The 19901-nt window shown below is 49.9% G+C and overlaps 1 protein-coding gene across 1 annotated transcript in view; it reads right to left on the bottom strand.

Annotated features, from left to right (window-relative positions):
• Positions 1-1662, bottom strand: part of ENGASE (endo-beta-N-acetylglucosaminidase) — a 47761-nt gene extending 46099 nt beyond the window's left edge. Inside the window, 2 exon segments of the mRNA XM_040438502.1 lie at positions 1306-1413; positions 1509-1662. The gene's annotated coding sequence lies outside the window, so the exon portion shown is untranslated.
• Positions 1663-19901: the final 18239 nt, after the last annotated feature.

Genomic DNA, 19901 nt, shown 5'->3' with positions numbered 1-19901 from the left:
CATCAGGCATGTATGTGGTGCTGTATTCTCCTGTAAGTTAGTGCTGAATCTGAGGTCCATCCAAATATCCCTTTACCACTGGGAAGGGGGTATCGTAGCAACTCCCTGGGTAAACCTGGCCTTAGGGGGTATTCGGAGAGGTGTACTCCTTAGGGGAAAAACCTCTCCCCTACCACCACGAGGGGCGCGAGTGTAGGACAAGTTTCGGGAGCCTTATTCCAACACATCGATACGGTTGATAGGTGAAGGGTAGCAAAATAGCTGCAGGCTTCCGGGCCGGGGTCTGTGCGCGGAAAATACATAGTGGATCGCAGCCCAAGCCGTACGGACACGTCACGAAGAAATCTCAACCGCGTGCGGTAGAATTTTCTGACCTGCCGTGCGGAATTTCGAGGCCCCTTTTGTCACGGATTTTCACCCCTTTTCGATGGAGAGGTGAAAACCGCTGCAAATCTGCACGTCACACAATGGATTTTCTGCGGTCAAATCCAATGATTGATGGATGTGCAGTGGATTTTTCTACCCTTCAAAGTAGAGATGGGGTATTGGACAGGCACAGAAAAAAACTATCGGGGTTCCACTGGAGTGGGGGGGGGGGAGGGGGGTAGTTTGAGGGAATATATATCACATCTGTATATACCTAGATGAATATTACAAGTGCAGGCAGAAGGGTACGGCTACATGGCAATTTTGGGCACGTGGCGTGCCCCTGTCACGCCCAAATATCACAGGGTATATGTCTAATGTATCTGTCATTTATAATAGGAGCCTATGGGCAGCGGACTCCACTATACAGTAGCGTCCATTGGAAGGACACATCGGGAAATCGGTGGGTACAGGCGATCTCGGAGCCGCGACACTCGCCTCCTGACCAAAGATCGCTGCTGTGTGGCCATTCAACCGTATCGGGACGCAGAGTGACTCACCCAGAGTCGCCGGCAAGATGGACCCTCCGAAAAACCTGCATGACTTGGGGATCAATCAAACGACTGGTGCAAAGTGTCGATGTTATCGGCGATCCTGGGGGCGAGTCGGGCTGTGACCCGATTCGGTTCAATGGCCACACAGCAGCGATCTTTGGTCAGGAGGCGGGCGTCTCGGCCCCAGCATCGGCCCCGTACCCAATTTCCAGATGCGTCCCTCCAATGCGCGCTACCGTATAGCGGCGTCTGCTGCCTGTAGGCGCCGATTATAAATGCCAGATACGGACACATTAGACGTATACACCCAGCAAACGCAAAGCGGGGAGCGAACCCACCGCAATGGCATTCAGTGACACAAAATACAATACAGGTGACAACACATCCAATACCCGTCCGTACGAGGAGGCGACGTCCCTCTGATTGTCGCTTCTGCTGAGGCGTCGACCACAATGGAAGCGTGGGAGTGAGGAAGAGGAGGAGGAGGGAAAACCTGGAAGAGCAGAAATGGATATATAAGAGCTGCAGAGCGTGGCCATGACAGCACACTACATGTGTACACACAAGGTCACCGTTCACACTGCCTACCCATGCGACACCTGCTGATGGCGCACAGCTTGGGGCTCGCTCTGTCATGCACTTTTTTGGCTCATTAATCCGGCAGGGATGCGGTTTTTCGTCCACGCTTCTGTTTTTTTTTTCTCTTTTGCACTTCCGCCATCCGCCTCCTCATTTTCCCGTCACGGAGCCGGCGGGGGCGTCTGTGCTCGCGTCCCCGCCTTTTAAAGAGGAATCACGAAGGGTTTCCTCTGACCAGGGTCTTGATGCGGCACCGCAGCAGCGATCTCTGGCCGTCTTCCAAACCAGAAGCTTTTTTTTTTTTTTTTGCAGAGTCGTTCAATGTCAACGCTCCATCCGCAGAGAGGGTGCAGTACTCATAATGTGTCTCTAGGGGGAGACATAGGAGCGCTAGTTCGGCGAGGCGCCGCAGTGAAATCAGTGCTCCGTTTGTTATGCGTTTTATCTTTAATGCGTTTTTATTGAGTTTCCTGTCTTTTTCAATCTCCCTCCCCTTTCTACCACCCCGTATACAGCTGCAATAGCAAAAATTAACATATATATATATATATATATATATATATATATATATTATAGAAAACCCTATTCACACTACTGTATTTAGGGTCTGCAAAATCGCAAGCGGACCATTTAATTTCTATTTGGGGGATGCACAAGGACCCTGAACATTGGAGTCCATGGGGTAGCTTTATCATAACTGGTGTAAAGTAGAACTGGCTTAGTTGCCCATAGCAACCAATCAGATCCCTCCTTTCATTTTTCACAGCTCCTTTGGAAAATGAAAGGTGGACTCTGATTGGTTGCATATGGGCAATAAGCCAGTTTGATACATCTCCTCTCATATGAGCCCAGGAAACGGACATAAACTGCAGACAGCCGGTGTTCCGGAATTTTCTGCTACCCGGAATATTTTGCTACCCACGTCACTTCCGGTAGTGACGTGGGAGGTGTGTCTCTCACCTCGGCTTCTCATTGGCTCTGCCGGGGGTTTGTCGGCACAGGCGCGGAGGATTCACCCATAGCGTGAACGCGCCGAGGGTAGCAGAAAATTCCGGACCACTGCGCATGCTCGAAAGACACGGCCGAAGGTAGCAGAAAATTCCGGCCCACTGCGCATGCGCGAAGAAGACCGACAGAAGGTAGCAGAAAATTCCGGCTTCGCGCCTGCGCAGTAGGCCGGAATTTTCTGCTACCTTCGGCTCCTACTGCGCCTGTGCCGAGCCGTCTTGTATAGCGAGCCGAAGGTAGCAGAACATTCCGGACCACTGAGCATGCGCGAAAAAAGACGGTTTGGCTCAGGCGCAGTAGCGCCGAGTCAGTTAACAGTAAAGTTTAACAAAATGCAAATATCTAGACCTCTTCAGCACCTCTGTGACGTTTACTTGACAGTATTTTTATTAATCGGTCACTCAGACCACATTACGTCTAACATTTTAAATCTTTATTTCATTTCCTTAAAACTATCTTCCACAATATAGACATAAACTGTTTAAAAGTATGCGCGAAAAAGGGCCAAAGGTAGCAGAAGATTCCGTCCCACTGCGCATGCGTGAAAAAAGACGGCCTAGGCGCAGGCGCAGTAGGAAATCACGCCGAGTCCAGTTAACAATAATGGGCTACGGCGCATGCGCGCCTAGGGTAGGGTAGCAAATTTTTACAGGTCAGTGCGCAGTGCTTTCCGTAATTTGTTGCTACCTGTTCCGTTATTTTATGCTAACTGTAAAATTTTGCTATCCTTGTCACTTCCTGTTGTGAGGTAGCCGCACGGAAGGGTTTTGAAGGAGTTGTACCCACCGCTCTTACACCTCTATGGAGTTAGGGATGTCACCGCTCTTACACCTTTCTATGGAGTCAGGGATGTCACCGCTCTTACACCTCTATGGAGTCAGGGATGTCACCGCTCTTACACCTCTATGGAGTCAGGGATGTCACCGCTCTTACACCTCCATGGAGTCAGGGATGTCACCGCTCTTACACCTTTCTATGGAGTCAGGGATGTCACTGCTCTTACACCTCTATGGAGTCAGGGATGTCACTGCTCTTACACCTTTCTATGGAGTTAGGGATGTCACCGCTCTTACACCTTTCTATAGAGTCAGGGATGTCACCGCTCTTACACCTCTACGGACTCAGGGATGTGACCGCTCTTACACCTCCATGGAGTCAGGGATGTCACCGCTCTTACACCTCTATGGAGTCAGGGATGTCACCGCTCTTACACTTCCATGGAGTCAGGGATGTCACCGCTCTTACACCTCCATGGAGTCAGGGATGTCACCGCTCTTACACTTCCATGGAGTCAGGGATGTCACCGCTCTTACACTTCCATGGAGTCAGGGATGTCACCGCTCTTACACCTCCATGGAGTCAGGGATGTCACCGCTCTTACACCTTTCTATGGAGTCAGGGATGTCACTGCTCTTACACCTCTATGGAGTCAGGGATGTCACCGCTCTTACACCTCTATGGAGTCAGGGATGTCACCGCTCTTACACCTCCATGGAGTCAGGGATGTCACCGCTCTTACACCTCCATGGAGTCAGGGATGTCACCGCTCTTACACCTTTCTATGGAGTCAGGGATGTATCCTGTATGCGGTAGCGTGCAGCAGCGAGACACAACTCCTTCAAAACCTTCTGGTGCGGCTACGTAACAACAGGAAGTGACAAAGCGGTGACATCCCTGACTCCATAGAGGTGTAAGAGCGGTGACATCCCTGACTCCATAGAGGTGTAAGAGCGGTGGGTACAACTCCTTCAAAACCCTTCCGTGCACTACCTCACAACAGGAAGTGACAAGGATAGCAAAATTTTACAGTTAGCATAAAATAACGGAACAGGTAGCAACAAATTACGGAAAACACTGCGCACTGTAAAAATTTGCTACCCTAGGCGCGCATGCGCCGTAGCCCTTTATTGTTAACTGGACTCGGCATGATTTCCTACTGCGCCTGGCCGTCTTTTTTCACGCATGCGCAGTGGGCCGGAATCTTCTGCTACCTTCGGCCCTTTTTCGCGCATACTTTTAAACAGTTTATGTCTATATTGTGGAACATAGTTTTAAGGAAATGAAATAAAGATTTAAAATGTTATATTAGTCAGCACTTCAAGCTAGACGTAATGTGGTCTGAGTGACCGATTAATAAAAATACTGTCAAGTAAACGTCACAGAGGTGCTTGACAGTTACTGTCAACTGACTCGGCGCTGCTGCGCCAAACCGTCCTTTTTCGCGCATGCTCAGTGGTCCGGAATGTTCTGCTACCTTCGGCTCGCTATACAAGACGCTCAGCGCAGGCGCAGTAGGAGCCGAAGGTAGCAGAAAATTCCGGCCTACTGCGCAGGTGCGAAGCCGGAATTTTCTGCTACCTTCTGTCGGTCTTCTTCGCGCATGCGCAGTGGGCCGGAATTTTCTGCTACCTTCGGCCGTGTCTTTCGAGCATGCGCAGTGGTCCGGAATTTTCTGCTACCCTCGGCGCGTTCACACTATGGGTGAATCCTCTGCGCCTGCGACGACAAACTCCGGCAGAGCCAATGAGAAGCCGAGGTGAGAGACACACCTCCCACGTCACTACCGGAAGTGACGTGGATAGCAAAATATTCCGGGTAGCAGAAAATTCCGGAACACCGGCTTACCAAAGAAGTACTTCGTGCACCGCGCGTGCGTACTTCGGGGTATAGAGATTTTGCGGCGCAAAATGTTGAATCAGATCTCCCTACCCCTGAGTGCACAGGCGACTGGTGACCTCGGTATCCAGCACTCAGCTCTGCGGTAAGGATGAACTGCAACTGATGATTTGTGGGGTAGTGTAATGCCCGGCGTCACGCACAGGGAGGGAAAAGGGAAAGCCCTGCCCAAGGGAGAGGGAAAGGTGGTGACCCCTGACTCACCTTGCAGCTGGCACCTGACTGCCCTGACATCCCTAGACGGGTTCCTCACCCGTGCGGCGATCACGTGCCTAAACCCTGGCTTTACCTAAAATGAGCCCTAGATAGTGAACGGGCCGGTGGGATCGCTAGTCCGCACCACTGACACTTAGAGGGAAACACCAGGGAGAGGACAGACAATACAGACAAACACATACACCCAGGTGGGCGACAACAGCAGACCACCAAGGTCCAACAGGGATCCGGAGGGTAACGTTCTGGAACAACAACCAGGGAACACAGCTACACAGCTCCAGAAGGTCAGAATAGATGTCCAGGCAGGAAGCTCTATATCTGGCAACCAGAGAAGTGTGAGAGGGGAATATAAGGAGGTTGGGATTGCTGGACAAGAAACAGCTGAGGAGAAGGAGCTACGGATCCCTGAGTGAGCCAAAAGGGTTGCAAAGCAAACCCAGAAAGCTACCATAAGGAAACAGCCCTATCTTACATAGAGCGCGCAGCCAACCGCTGCGACTTCCTGACCCCGGGTATAACGGAGTCAGGCGTGGGTCTTGACACCCTCGTGACAGGTAGGGAGATCTGATGCAATATTTTGCGCTGCAAAATCTCTATACCCCTAATGTGCGCACGCGCGGCGCTGCAATGATTCTTTGCTAAGCCGGTGGATGTGCGCTTGCTGGTACCCTCGTCACTTCCGGTAGTGACGTAGAGGCATCGGAAGGCTCAGAAGGAGGTGTGTCGCCGAGCTCGCCACCTCAGTGGCTGAAAAGAAGGTGTGTTAGCGCCTGCGCAGAACTAACTATGGTACCAACATTTCACGGCAAGTGAATGTGAACACGCCGACGGGGGGGTGGTAGGTTAGATTGCGCCGGGAGCCTTAGTAGAGAGGGTAGGCAAAAATTATGGGCCAGTGCGCACGCGTGATTTGGGTACCAAAATTTCACGGCCAGTGCAGGTTAGATTTATGGCCCATCGCGCATGCGCTGGGAGCCTCAGCAGAGTTGGGGTAGGCAAAAATTATGGGGCAGTGCGCACGCGCGGCGGACAGGGAGATCTATCATAATGAAAATGTTCTATTAAATCTCACTACCGCGGCGCTCAGGTCAGTCTCTCCCTGCTCCCAACACTCAGACATGTTTGCAGTATATGCGGGTGCCTGCGCACATTATATTGGGGGGGTCTGCGCAGTATATTGGGGGGCTGTCTGCGCAGTATATTGGGGGTGTCTGCGCAGTATATTGGGGGGCTGTCTGCGCAGTATATTGGGGGGCTGTCTGCGCAGTATATTGGGGGGCTGTCTGCGCAGTATATTGGGGGGCTGTCTGCGCAGTATATTGGGGGGCTGTCTGCGCAGTATATTGGGGGGCTGTCTGCGCAGTATATTGGGGGGCTGTCTGCGCAGTATATTGGGGGGCTGTCTGCACAGTATATGGGTGGCTGTCTGCGCAGTATATGGGGTGCTGTCTGCGCAGTATATTGGTGGTGTCTGCGCAGTATATTGGGGCCAGAGAGAGCAGCCAGAGAGAGAGAGAGGGGACAGCCAGAGAGAGAGAGAGGAAAGCCAAAAAGAGAGAGATGAAAGCCAGAGAGAAAGAGAGGACAGCCATAGATAGAGAGAGTCAAATTTTGGTATGGAGAAACCAGCACTCACTCAGATGCACGCTGCACGGGAGAGGACGTCAATCCACAGCAATATGAACAAAGGATCCCAGCAGTCGTGTCTTGATGCAAATCAGATATCTTTTATTCCATAAATGAAAATAGTCGACGCGGACCGACGCGTTTCGGCGATGTGCCTTCATCAACAGGTATATCCAAATACAATCTTAAATCTTAATAATAAACAAGCCAAAAAGGAAAAAAGCATCTAGATGGATATTTCATCTTACATTTGTAGATAATTCTCTTGTATAATGTTCAGATTTTCAATATCTGAGAAATAAACAACAGATATATTGTGAATACATAACAAATTTGTTCTATTATAGATACATGACCTCATATTCCCTATTGAGGCCTCTGGGGTGCAATGTGTCCAATGTATGGATCCAAAAGGCTTCCCTCCGTAGCAACATCTTATTGATGTCACCCCCCCTCCGTGGTCTGATCACCTGCTCTATAACCTGAAATTTCAGCTGGGCAATAGTGTCTACACTTTTCAAAGTGGCTTGGTATGGGTAGTAGCAAGTTTTTGGTTCTAATAGTCGATTTATGCTTATTAAGCTTAATTTCATTCATGGAATAAAAAGATATCTGATTTGCATCAAGACACGACTGCTGGGATCCTTTGTTCATAGATAGAGAGAGGACAGCCACAGAGAGAGAGAGTGTAAAGGGGGAATATTAATCACCAATATTTATGCAAATATCGGTAATTAATATTCATAAATAGGAGGAGCCGTCTATTGATGACTCCGCCTATTTATACCTTTATATAATAAATATAATATATTCGCTATGCCTTACACTAATCACTAAGCTAGCTGCATGCGCTTTACTAGACTAATTATCGCCAATAACTACACACCACACAGATAGTTATAAACCAAACATAGTATTTATTAATACTAAACAATACACTATGTACGCAATGCACTAACAATACAGCACTAAATATACAGCACTAAACTATACTACACATTCCTAAATTCCACCCACAAACTATCTATACAATACACACATTCAATATCAACAGCCCACCCACCTGGCACTATATACTATCCCTATGAGGTAGACGAAGGTTGACGGCGGTCTTACAGGGGTGTAAGCCGGCCACAAAGCACAAATATAGTGCAGGAGGTGATCAGGAATCAGGGCAACAAGGGGTATAAAGGGTTACCAGGGGTGTGGTATAGGGTTATAGGATTATCAGGGGTAATAAGGCTAATAGGTAGGGATATGGAGGGTTACCAGGGGTATATAGAGTAGGGTTGCCAGGGGTGTGTAGGATTACCAGGGGTGTATAGGGTTACCAGGGGTGATAGGGGGCAATAGGGATAGGGTTACCAGGGGTATATAGGGTAGGGTTACCAGGGGTGTGCAGGGTTATACAGATGAGGGGTAATAGGGAACAAGGGGTGTATACCAGGGGTGATAGGGGGCAATAGGGATAGGGTTACCAGGGGTATATAGGGTAGGGTTACCAGGGGTGCGCAGGGTTATACAGATGAGGGGTAATAGGGAACAAGGGGTGTATACCAGGGGTGATAGGGGGCAATAGGGATAGGGTTACCAGGGGTATATAGGGTAGGGTTACCAGGGGTGCGCAGGGTTATACAGATGAGGGGTAATAGGGAACAAGGGGTGTATAGGGTAGGGTTACCAGGGGTAATAGGAGGGTTAATAGGTAGGGATATAAATATATATATATTAGGGATCGACCGATTATCGGTTTGGCCGATATTGAGGATTTTGAACGTTATCGGTATCGGCATCTATTTTGCCGATATACCGATAACGTATGGGGAACACAGAACGCGCTGCTCTCAGCGCTCTCTGTGTTCCCTCCGCAGCACAGGGGAGAAGGAAGCCGTGTCTCCCTCCCCCTGTGCTGCTGCTGCCGCTGCCGCCAATGAGAGGAAGAAGTACAAGAGAAGGGGAGGGGCTGTGGCCGCTGCGCCACCAATGAAGATAAGCCTTTCATTCATTCATATACAGGAGGCGGGAGCTGGCTGCAGAATCACATAGCCGGCTCCCGACCTCTATGAGCGATAGCTGCGATCCGTGGTAGTTAACTCCTCAGGTGCCGCGGATCGCAGCTACCGCTCATAGAGGTCGGGAGCCGGCAATGTGATTCTGCAGCCAGCTCCCGACTCCTGTATATGAATGATTGATCTTCATTGGTGGCGCAGTGCGCCCCCCCCCCCAAGCCCCCCAGTATTAATCATTGGTGGCGCAGTGCGCCCCCCACCCCAATCCCGGCCAATAGTAAAAACATTGGTGGCGCAGTGTGCCCCCCCCCCACCCAGTATTACTCATTGGTGGCAGTGGCCACAGGATCCCCTCTCCCCTCCTCCTCCGATCGGATCCCCAGCTGTGTAATCCTGGGGCTCCGATCGGTTACCATGGCAGCCAGGACGCTATTGAAGCCCTGGCTGCCATGGTAAGCTCCATGCTGCTGTGTGCACAAAGCACAGAGCAGCAGGGACAGTGTGAGCTCCTATTCACCCTGATAGAGATCTATCAGGGGGAATAGGACAAGGGTTCTAGTCCCTAAGGGGGCTAAAAGTTAGTAAAAAAAAACCACAAAAATATTAAGTATAAATGAAAAAGATTTATAAAAAAAAATTTAAAAAAATACACATTAACAATAAACAAAAAAAAATACACATTAACAATAAACATATTAATTTTCAGCAGATTTGTGTAGGAATTTTTTTTTTCTCAAAAATGAAAATTCCCAGAATATCGGTATAAATTATCGGCTATCGGCCTGAAAGTTCACAAATTATCGGTATCGGCCCTAAAAAATCTATATCGGTCGATCCCTAATATATATATATATATATATATATATATATATATATATATATGATCGTCCAGGGGTAATAGGAGGGTTAATAGGGAGGGGTATAGATGATATATATATATATATATATATGATACTTAGTTGCTCGTTCGTCTACGGGTGCTCGTTCGTCCAAGGGGGTCTCCTTCAGCGGCGGGGGGGTGGCACGGCTCTTCTTCCTAGTGCTGGGTCCGTCAGATATTTATATCCAGCGGCCCGCACTGCCGCACCGCCCACAGGGTGGCGCGCGCACCACCATTGGAGACACGTGGGCCGGCGCAGTGAGATGATGTCACTGCGCCGGCCCGTGCGTCTCCTGAACGAGCGCATCGGGGCCACGCTTACATGCCAACAGGCGGGGGAAGCCTTTGATCTCCCGCCTGTGGCATTCAGCATTCCGGCCAGCGAGATGTTAATTTCGCTGCCGGAATGCGCATAATAGAAGGAGAGGAGGCTTCTCCCATTCTTCTATCATGTACAATTGTCTCCAGCGGCGCTGGCGACAATTATATCAAAGGGCTCAGATTCTGTGGAATCTGAGTCCTTTGAAGTTATCAGGATGACCGGACCTTAGTCCGGTCATTCTGATACAATCAACCAGATTGCATCTATGTGAATGCTTGGGGGACATTCACACCGATGCATCTGGTTTCAGGTGTATGGAGGGGGGGGGGGGGGGGAATAGCGTATAATATATATATATATCTATATATGTGTATGGATGCATGGGGCACATCTATACACATGTATACACCAACATAGGGGACATAGACATAAGAATATATATACACACACATCAGGGGGCATAAGGGGCCCAGTTATATACATGTATACATATCCTAATATGTATACACATGTATACACATGTATACAAGGGGCCACTGCCCTATACATATTAAAAAGGGGGATTTTATATATATATATATATATATATACAGTACAGACCAAAAGTTTGGACACACCTTCTCATTCAAAGAGTTTTCTTTATTTTCATGACTATGAAAATTGTAGATTCACACTGAAGGCATCAAAACTATGAATTAACACATGTGGAATTATATACATAACAAACAAGTGTGAAACAACTGAAAATATGTCATATTCTAGGTTCTTCAAAGTAGCCACCTTTTGTTTTGATTACTGCTTTGCACACTCTTGGCATTCTCTTGATGAGCTTCAAGAGGTAGTCCCCTGAAATGGTTTTCACTTCACAGGTGTGCCCTGTCAGGTTTAATAAGTGGGATTTCTTGCCTTATAAATGGCGTTGGGACCATCAGTTGCGTTGAGGAGACGTCATCAGGTGGATACACAGCTGATAGTCCTACTGAATAGACTGTTAGAATTTGTATTATGGCAAGAAAAAAGCAGCTAAGTAAAGAAAATCGAGTGGCCATCATTACTTTAAGAAATGAAGGTCAGTCAGTCAGCCGAAAAATTGGGAAAACTTTGAAAGTAAGGGCTATTTGACCATGAAGGAGAGTGATGGGGTGCTGCGCCAGATGACCTGGCCTCCACAGTCACCGGACCTGAACCTAATCGAGATGGTTTGGGGTGAGCTGGACCGCAGAGTGAAGGCAAAAGGGCCAACAAGTGCTAAGCTTCTCTGGGAACTCCTTCAAGACTGTTGGAAGACCATTTCAAGGAACTACCTCTTGAAGCTCATCAAGAGAATGCCAAGAGTGTGCAAAGCAGTAATCAAAGCAAAAGGTGGCTACTTTGAAGAACCTAGAATATGACATATTTTCAGTTGTTTCACACTTGTTTGTTATGTATATAATTCCACATGTGTTAATTCATAGTTTTGATGCCTTCATAGTCATGAAAATAAAGAAAATTCTTTGAAAGAGAAGGTGTCCAAACTTTTGGTCTGTACTGTATATATATATATATATATATATATAGAACAAAGGGCCACAGTCTATATGCTAAGGGGGCATATATTTGCCACAGGGGCCACCATGAGTCCCTGTGGGCACCCATGGGCAAACGTGCACAGATGCTGGGCACATCTGTGCACATCATCCCAGGATGTGGTAGTCAATGTATGCATATATACCATACATGGCCGCACGTGTTTGCATGCATGCATGGGTATATATGCATACGTTTCAACCCTTCCTCAACAGAGAGAGAGAGAGAGAGAGAGAGAGATATTCGCCTGCTTTGTGGACTTTAAGAAGGCATTTGACTCAGTGTGGCACCCAGGCCTGTTCCTCAAACTATTGGAGAGCGGAATAGGAGGGAAAACATACGACGTCATCAAGAGTTCATACACTGAGAACAGCTGCAGCGTAAAGGTGAATGGGAAAAGAACTGAACACTTCCGGCAGGCCCGAGGAGTCAGACAGGGCTGCAGCCTAAGTCCAACCCTCTTCAACATCTACATCAATGGACTGGCGGCAGCTCTAGAATCCTCCCCAGCACCAGGACTGACTCTACATGACACCCAGGTGAAGTTCCTGCTGTATGCGGATGACCTCCTACTTCTGTCACCAACAGAGAAAGGCCTACAAGACAGCCTGGAAGTTCTGGAGAAATACAGCGCCACATGGGCACTACCAATCAACTCGAGCAAAACAAAAACCATGGTGTTCCAAAAGAAAAATACAAAACAAACAAAGAGCCCTTCCTTCACAATAAACAACTGCACTGTGGATGAAACTAACAGCTACACATACCTCGGCCTAGACATCACCCAATCAGGAAGCTTCAAGCCAGCCATAGAGGCACTAAAAGACAAGGCATGCAGAGCCTACTATGCCATCAGGAGACGGCTGTACCACCTAAAACCACCCGTGAGAGTCTGGCTCAGAATATTTGATAGCGTCATCGCCCCAATTCTTCTTTATGGCAGTGAAGTTTGGGGTCCTGTCACCTACCCAGACCAATCCAAATGGGACCCCAGCCCAACAGAAACATTCCATCTGGAATTTTGCAAGCACCTCCTCCAAGTCCATCGGAGCACCTCCAACAGTGCTTGCCGGTCCGAGTTGGGCAGATTTCCCTTACTTCTCGCAGTACAGAAGAGGGCGCTATCATACTGGGACCACCTACAAAACAGCAGTCCCAACGCCTACCACCATAAAGCCTTACTGGACAGTAAGAACCAGTCCAAGCCGTGTGGCCTGCAACAACTTATCAACACCTTGTCTCTCCAAAACTCTCAACAATGCGGCCAGACAAAATCTCAAATAAAAATCATAATTTATAACTCCAAAGTAAAACATGTTGGAGAATGGAGATATGAAATAACAAACTCCCAAAAACTATTGATTTACTAGTCACTGCAGAGAGACTACAAACTGGCCCCGTACCTGGAGGTGCTACAAGACCCCAAAGACAGACAGACAATGAGCCTGTACAGACTGAGCGCCCACAGCCTGGAAATGGAATTAGGGCGGCACAGACAAACCTACAAGCCCAGGGAGAGGAGACTGTGCCAGCAATGTGACCAGGGGGTCCCGGAGGATGAGGAACACTTCCTGCTACATTGCCCCAAGTACTCAGCGCTGAGGGACACTCACTTCCAGAGACTCTCCGCTCTCATCCCGGACTTCAATTCTACAGAAGAGAAGAGGAAACTCCAAATTCTACTGGGAGAAGAGGAGCCAATGGTGAAGAGAGCTGCCCAATATGTGTCAGCGTGTCACAGACTGAGAGGGACATGAGAAACTGAGGACTCTCACAGACTTATGTCCATTCCCCTTTATATTACCCCCTTCCCCTTTTTCTATGCAAACTCAACTGCTTTGGCAATGCTAACATGTATTGGTCCTGCCAATAAAGCTTATTTGAATTTGAGAGAGGACAGCCAGAGAGAGAGAGGACAGCCAGAGAGAAAGAGAGAGAGAACAGCCAGAGAGAGAGAGAGAGAGAGAGAGAGGACAGCCAGAGAGAGAGAGAACAGCCAGAGAGAAAGAGAGAGAGAGAGAACAGCCAGAGAGAGAGAGAGGACAGCCAGAGAGAGAGAGAGAGAGAGAGAGAGAGAGAACAGCCAGAGAGAGAGAGAGAGAGAGAGAGAACAGCCAGAGAGAGAGAGAGAGAGAACAGCCAGAGAGAGAGAGAGAGAGAGAGAGAGAACAGCCAGAGAGAGAGAGAACAGCCAGAGAGAGAGAGAGAGAGAACAGAGAGAGAGAGAGAGAGAGAACAGAGAGAGAGAGAACAGAGAGAGAGAGAGAGAGAGAACAGAGAGAGAGAGAACAGCCAGAGAGAGAGAGAGAGAGAACAGCCAGAGAGAGAGAACAGCCAGAGAGAGAGAGAACAGCCAGAGAGAACAGCCAGAGAGAGAGAGAGAGAGAACAGCCAGAGAGAGAGAACAGCCAGAGAGAGAGAGAACAGCCAGAGAGAGAGAGAGAGAGAGAACAGCCAGAGAGAGAGAGAGAGAGAACAGCCAGAGAGAGAGAACAGCCAGAGAGAGAGAGAACAGCCAGAGAGAGAGAGAGAGAACAGCCAGAGAGAGAGAACAGCCAGAGAGAGAGAGAGAACAGCCAGAGAGAGAGAGAGAGAGAGAGAGAGAACAGCCAGAGAGAGAGAGAGAGAACAGCCAGAGAGAGAGAGAGAGAACAGCCAGAGAGAGCGAGAGAGAGGACAGCCAGAGAGAGAGAACAGCCAGAGAGAGAGAGAACAGCCAGAGAGAGAGAGAGAGAGAGAACAGCCAGAGAGAGAGAGAGAGAGAACAGCCAGAGAGAGAGAACAGCCAGAGAGAGAGAACAGCCAGAGAGAGAGAGAGAGAGAGAGAACAGCCAGAGAGAGAGAGAGAGAACAGCCAGAGAGAGAGAACAGCCAGAGAGAGAGAGAACAGCCAGAGAGAGAGAGAACAGCCAGAGAGAGAGAGAACAGCCAGAGAGAGAGAGAGAGAACAGCCAGAGAGAGAGAGAGAGAGAGAGAGAGAACAGCCAGAGAGAGAGAGAGAGAACAGCCAGAGAGAGAGAACAGCCAGAGAGAGAGAGAGAGAGAGAGAGAACAGCCAGAGAGAGAGAGAGAGAACAGCCAGAGAGAGAGAGAGAGAGAGAACAGCCAGAGAGAGCGAGAGAGAGGACAGCCAGAGAGAGAGAACAGCCAGAGAGAGAGAGAACAGCCAGAGAGAGAGAGAGAGAGAGAACAGCCAGAGAGAGAGAGAGAGAGAACAGCCAGAGAGAGAGAACAGCCAGAGAGAGAGAGAACAGCCAGAGAGAGAGAGAGAGAGAACAGCCAGAGAGAGAGAGAGAGAACAGCCAGAGAGAGAGAACAGCCAGAGAGAGAGAGAACAGCCAGAGAGAGAGAGAACAGCCAGAGAGAGAGAGAACAGCCAGAGAGAGAGAGAGAGAGAACAGCCAGAGAGAGAGAGAGAGAGAGAGAGAACAGCCAGAGAGAGAGAGAGAGAGAACAGCCAGAGAGAGAGAACAGCCAGAGAGAGAGAGAACAGCCAGAGAGAGAGAGAACAGCCAGAGAGAGAGAGAACAGCCAGAGAGAGAGAGAGAGAGAGAACAGCCAGAGAGAGAGAGAGAGAACAGCCAGAGAGAGAGAGAGAGAACAGCCAGAGAGAGCGAGAGAGAGGACAGCCAGAGAGAGAGAGAACAGCCAGAGAGAGCGAGAGAGAGGACAGCCAGAGAGAGAGAGAACAGCCAGAGAGAGAGGACAGCCAGAGAGAGAGAGAGAACAGCCAGAGAGAGAGAGAGAGAACAGCCAGAGAGAGAGAACAGCCAGAGAGAGAGAGAACAGCCAGAGAGAGAGAGAACAGCCAGAGAGAGAGAGAGAGAGAGAGAGAGAGAGAGAGAGAGAGAACAGCCAGAGAGAGAGAGAGAGAACAGCCAGAGAGAGAGAGAGAGAACAGCCAGAGAGAGAGAGAGAGAACAGCCAGAGAGAGCGAGAGAGAGGACAGCCAGAGAGAGAGAGAGAGAACAGCCAGAGAGAGCGAGAGAGAGGACAGCCAGAGAGAGAGAGAACAGCCAGAGAGAGCGAGAGAGAGGACAGCCAGAGAGAGAGAGAACAGCCAGAGAGAGAGGACAGCCAGAGAGAGAGAGAGAGAGAGAGAGAACAGCCAGAGAGAGAGAGAGAGAGAGAGGACAGCCAGAGAGAGAGAGAGAGGACAGCCAGAGAGAGAGAGAGAGAGAGAGAGAGAGAGAACAGCCAGAGAGAGAGAGAGAGAGAACAGCCAGAGAGAGAGAGAGAGAGAGAGAGAGGACAGCGAGAGAGAGAGAGAGAGAGAGAACAGCCAGAGAGAGAGAGAGAGAGAGAACAGCCAGAGAGAGCGAGAGAGAACAGCCAGAGAGAGCGAGAGAGAACAGCCAGAGAGAGCGAGAGAGAGGACAGCCAGAGAGAGAGAGAACAGCCAGAGAGAGAGGACAGCCAGAGAGAGAGAGAGAGAGAGAGAACAGCCAGAGAGAGAGAGAGAGAGAGAGAGAGAGAGAGGACAGCCAGAGAGAGAGAGAGAGGACAGCCAGAGAGAGAGAGAGAGAGAGAGAGAGAACAGCCAGAGAGAGAGAGAGAACAGCCAGAGAGAGAGAGAGAGAGAGAGAACAGCCAGAGAGAGAGAGAGAGAACAGCCAGAGAGAGAGAGAGAACAGAGAGAGAGAGAGAGAGAGAGAGAGAACAGCCAGAGAGAGAGAGAGAACAGCGAGAGAGAGAGAGAGAGAGAGAACAGCCAGAGAGAGCGAGAGAGAACAGCCAGAGAGAGAGAGAGAGAACAGCCAGAGAGAGCGAGAGAGAGGACAGCCAGAGAGAGAGAGAGAGAACAGCCAGAGAGAGCGAGAGAGAGGACAGCCAGAGAGAGAGAGAGAGAACAGCCAGAGAGAGCGAGAGAGAGGACAGCCAGAGAGAGAGAGAGAGAACAGCCAGAGAGAGCGAGAGAGAGGACAGCCAGAGAGAGAGAGAGAGAACAGCCAGAGAGAGCGAGAGAGAGGACAGCCAGAGAGAGAGAGAACAGCCAGAGAGAGAGAGAGAACAGCCAGAGAGAGAGGACAGCCAGAGAGAGAGAGAGAACAGCCAGAGAGAGAGGACAGCCAGAGAGAGAGAGAGAACAGCCAGAGAGAGAGGACAGCCAGAGAGAGAGAGAGAGAGAGAACAGCCAGAGAGAGAGAGAGAGAGAGAGAGAGAGGACAGCCAGAGAGAGAGAGAGAGGACAGCCAGAGAGAGAGAGAGAGAGAGAGAGAGAGAACAGCCAGAGAGAGAGAGAGAACAGCCAGAGAGAGAGAGAGAACAGCCAGAGAGAGAGAGAGAGAGGACAGCCAGAGAGAGAGAGAGAACAGCCAGAGAGAGAGAACAGCGAGAGAGAGAACAGCCAGAGAGAGAGAGAGAGAGAACAGCCAGAGAGAGAGAGAGAGAACAGCCAGAGAGAGAGAGAGAACAGCCAGAGAGAGAGAGAGAGAACAGCCAGAGAGAGAGAGAGAGAGAGAGAGAGAGAGAGAAAATCCAGAGAGAGAGAGAGAGAGAGAGAGAGAGAGAGAGAGAGAGGACAGCCAGAGAGAGAGAGAGAGAGAGAGAGAGAGAGAGGACAGCCAGAAACGGAGAGAGAGAGAGAGAGAGAGAGGACAGCCAGAAACGGAGAGAGAGAGAGAGAGAGAGAGAGGACAGCCAGAGAGAGAGAGAGGACAGCCAGAAACGGAGAGAGAGAGAGAGAGAGAGAGGACAGCCAGAAACGGAGAGAGAGAGAGAGAGAGAGAGAGAACAGCCAGAGAGAGAGAGAGAGAGAGAACAGCCAGAGAGAGAGAGAGAGAACAGCCAGAGAGAGAGAGAACAGCCAGAGAGAGAGAGAGAGAGAGAAAACAGCCAGAGAGAGAGAGAGAGAGAACAGCCAGAGAGAGAGAGAGAGAGAGAACAGCCAGAGAGAGAGAGAACAGCGAGAGAGAGAGAGAGAGAACAGCCAGAGAGAGAGAGAGAGAGAACAGCCAGAGAGAGAGAGAGAGAACAGCCAGAGAGAGAGAGAGAGAGAGAACAGCCAGAGAGAGAGAGAGAGAGAGAGAGAGAGAGAGAGAGAGAGAGAGAGAGGACAGCCAGAAACGGAGAGAGAGAGAGAGAGAGAGAGAGAGAACAGCCAGAGAGAGAGAGAGAGAGAGAACAGCCAGAGAGAGAGAGAGAGAACAGCCAGAGAGAGAGAGAACAGCCAGAGAGAGAGAGAGAGAGAGAAAACAGCCAGAGAGAGAGAGAGAGAGAACAGCCAGAGAGAGAGAGAGAGAGAACAGCCAGAGAGAGAGAGAACAGCCAGAGAGAGAGAGAGAGAGAACAGCCAGAGAGAGAGAGAGAGAGAACAGCCAGAGAGAGAGAGAGAGAACAGCCAGAGAGAGAGAGAGAGAGAGAACAGCCAGAGAGAGAGAGAGAGAGAGAGAGAGAGAGAGAGAGAGAACAGCCAGAGAGAGAGGAAACAGCCAGAGAGAGAGGACAGCCAGAGAGAGAGAGGACAGCCAGAGAGAGAGGACAGCCAGAGAGAGAGAACAGCCAGAGAGAGAGAGAACAGCCAGAGAGAGAGAGAGAACAGCCAGAGAGAGAGAGAGAGAGAGGACAGCCAGAGAGAGAGAGAGAGAGAACAGCCAGAGAGAGAGAGAACAGCCAGAGAGAAAGAGAGAGAGAACAGCCAGAGAGAGAGAGAGAGAACAGCCAGAGAGAGAGAGAGAGAACAGCCAGAGAGAGAGAGAGAGAGAGAGAGAGGACAGCCAGAGAGAGAGAGGACAGCCAGAGAGAGAGGACAGCCAGAGAGAGAGAGAACAGCCAGAGAGAGAGAGAGAGAGGACAGCCAGAGAGAGAGAGAGAGGACAGCCAGAGAGAGAGAGAGAGAGGACAGCCAGAGAGAGAGAGAGAGAGGACAGCCAGAGAGAGAGAGAGAGGACAGCCAGAGAGAGAGAGAGAGGACAGCCAGAGAGAGAGAGAGAGGACAGCCAGAGAGAGAGAGAACAGCCAGAGAGAGAGAGAGAGAGAGAGAGAGAGGACAGCCAGAGAGAGAGAGAGAGAGAGAGGACAGCGAGAGAGAGAGAGAGAGAGAGAGAGAGAGGACAGCCAGAGAGAGAGAGAGAGAGGACAGCGAGAGAGGACAGCCAGAGAGAGAGAGAGAGAGAGAGAGAGAGAGAGAGGACAGCCAGAGAGAGAGAGAGAGAGAGAGAGAGAACAGCCAGAAACGGAGAGAGAGAGAGAGAGAGAGAGAGAGAGAGAGAACAGCCAGAAACGGAGAGAGAGAGAGAGAGAGAGAGAGAACAGCCAGAGACGGAGAGAGAGAGAGAGGACAGCCAGAAACGGAGAGAGAGAGAGAGAGAGAGAGAGAGAGAGAGAGAGAGAGAACAGCCAGAAACGGAGAGAGAGAGAGAGAGAGAGAACAGCCAGAAACGGAGAGAGAGAGAGAGAGAGAGAGAGAGAGAGAGAACAGCCAGAAACGGAGAGAGAGAGAGAGAGAGAGAGAGAACAGCCAGAAACGGAGAGAGAGAGAGAGAACAGCCAGAAACGGAGAGAGAGAGAGGACAGCCAGAAACTGAGAGAGAGAGAGAGGACAGCCAGAGAGAGAGAGAGAGAGAGAGAGAGAGGACAGAGAGAGAGAGAGAGAGAGAGAGAGAGAGGACAGCCAGAGAGAGAGAGAGAGAGGACAGCCAGAGAGAGAGAGAGAGAGAGAGAGAGAGAACAGCCAGAAACGGAGAGAGAGAGAGAGAACAGCCAGAGACGGAGAGAGAGAGAGAGGACAGCCAGAAACGGAGAGAGAGAGAGAGAGAGAGAGAGAGAGAGAGAGAACAGCCAGAAACGGAGAGAGAGAGAGAGAGAGAGAGAACAGCCAGAAACGGAGAGAGAGAGAGAGAGAACAGCCAGAAACGGAGAGAGAGAGAGGACAGCCAGAAACTGAGAGAGAGAGAGAGGACAGCCAGAAACGGAGAGAGAGAGAGAGAGAGAGAGAGAAACAGAGAGAGAGAGAGAGGGGACAGCCAGAAACGGAGAGAGAGGACAGCCAGAAACAGAGAGAGAGAGAGGACAGCCAGAAATGGAGAGAGAGAGAGGACAGCCAGAAATGGAGAGAGAGAGGACAGCCAGAAATGGTGAGAGAGAGAGAGAGAGGACAG

The sequence above is a fragment of the Bufo bufo genome, chromosome 6 (assembly GCF_905171765.1).
Source record: "Bufo bufo chromosome 6, aBufBuf1.1, whole genome shotgun sequence".
Classification (NCBI taxonomy): Eukaryota; Metazoa; Chordata; class Amphibia; order Anura; family Bufonidae; genus Bufo; species Bufo bufo.
The sequence above is the reverse complement of the archived record's forward strand: the minus strand, read 5'-3'. Positions and strand labels throughout refer to the sequence as shown.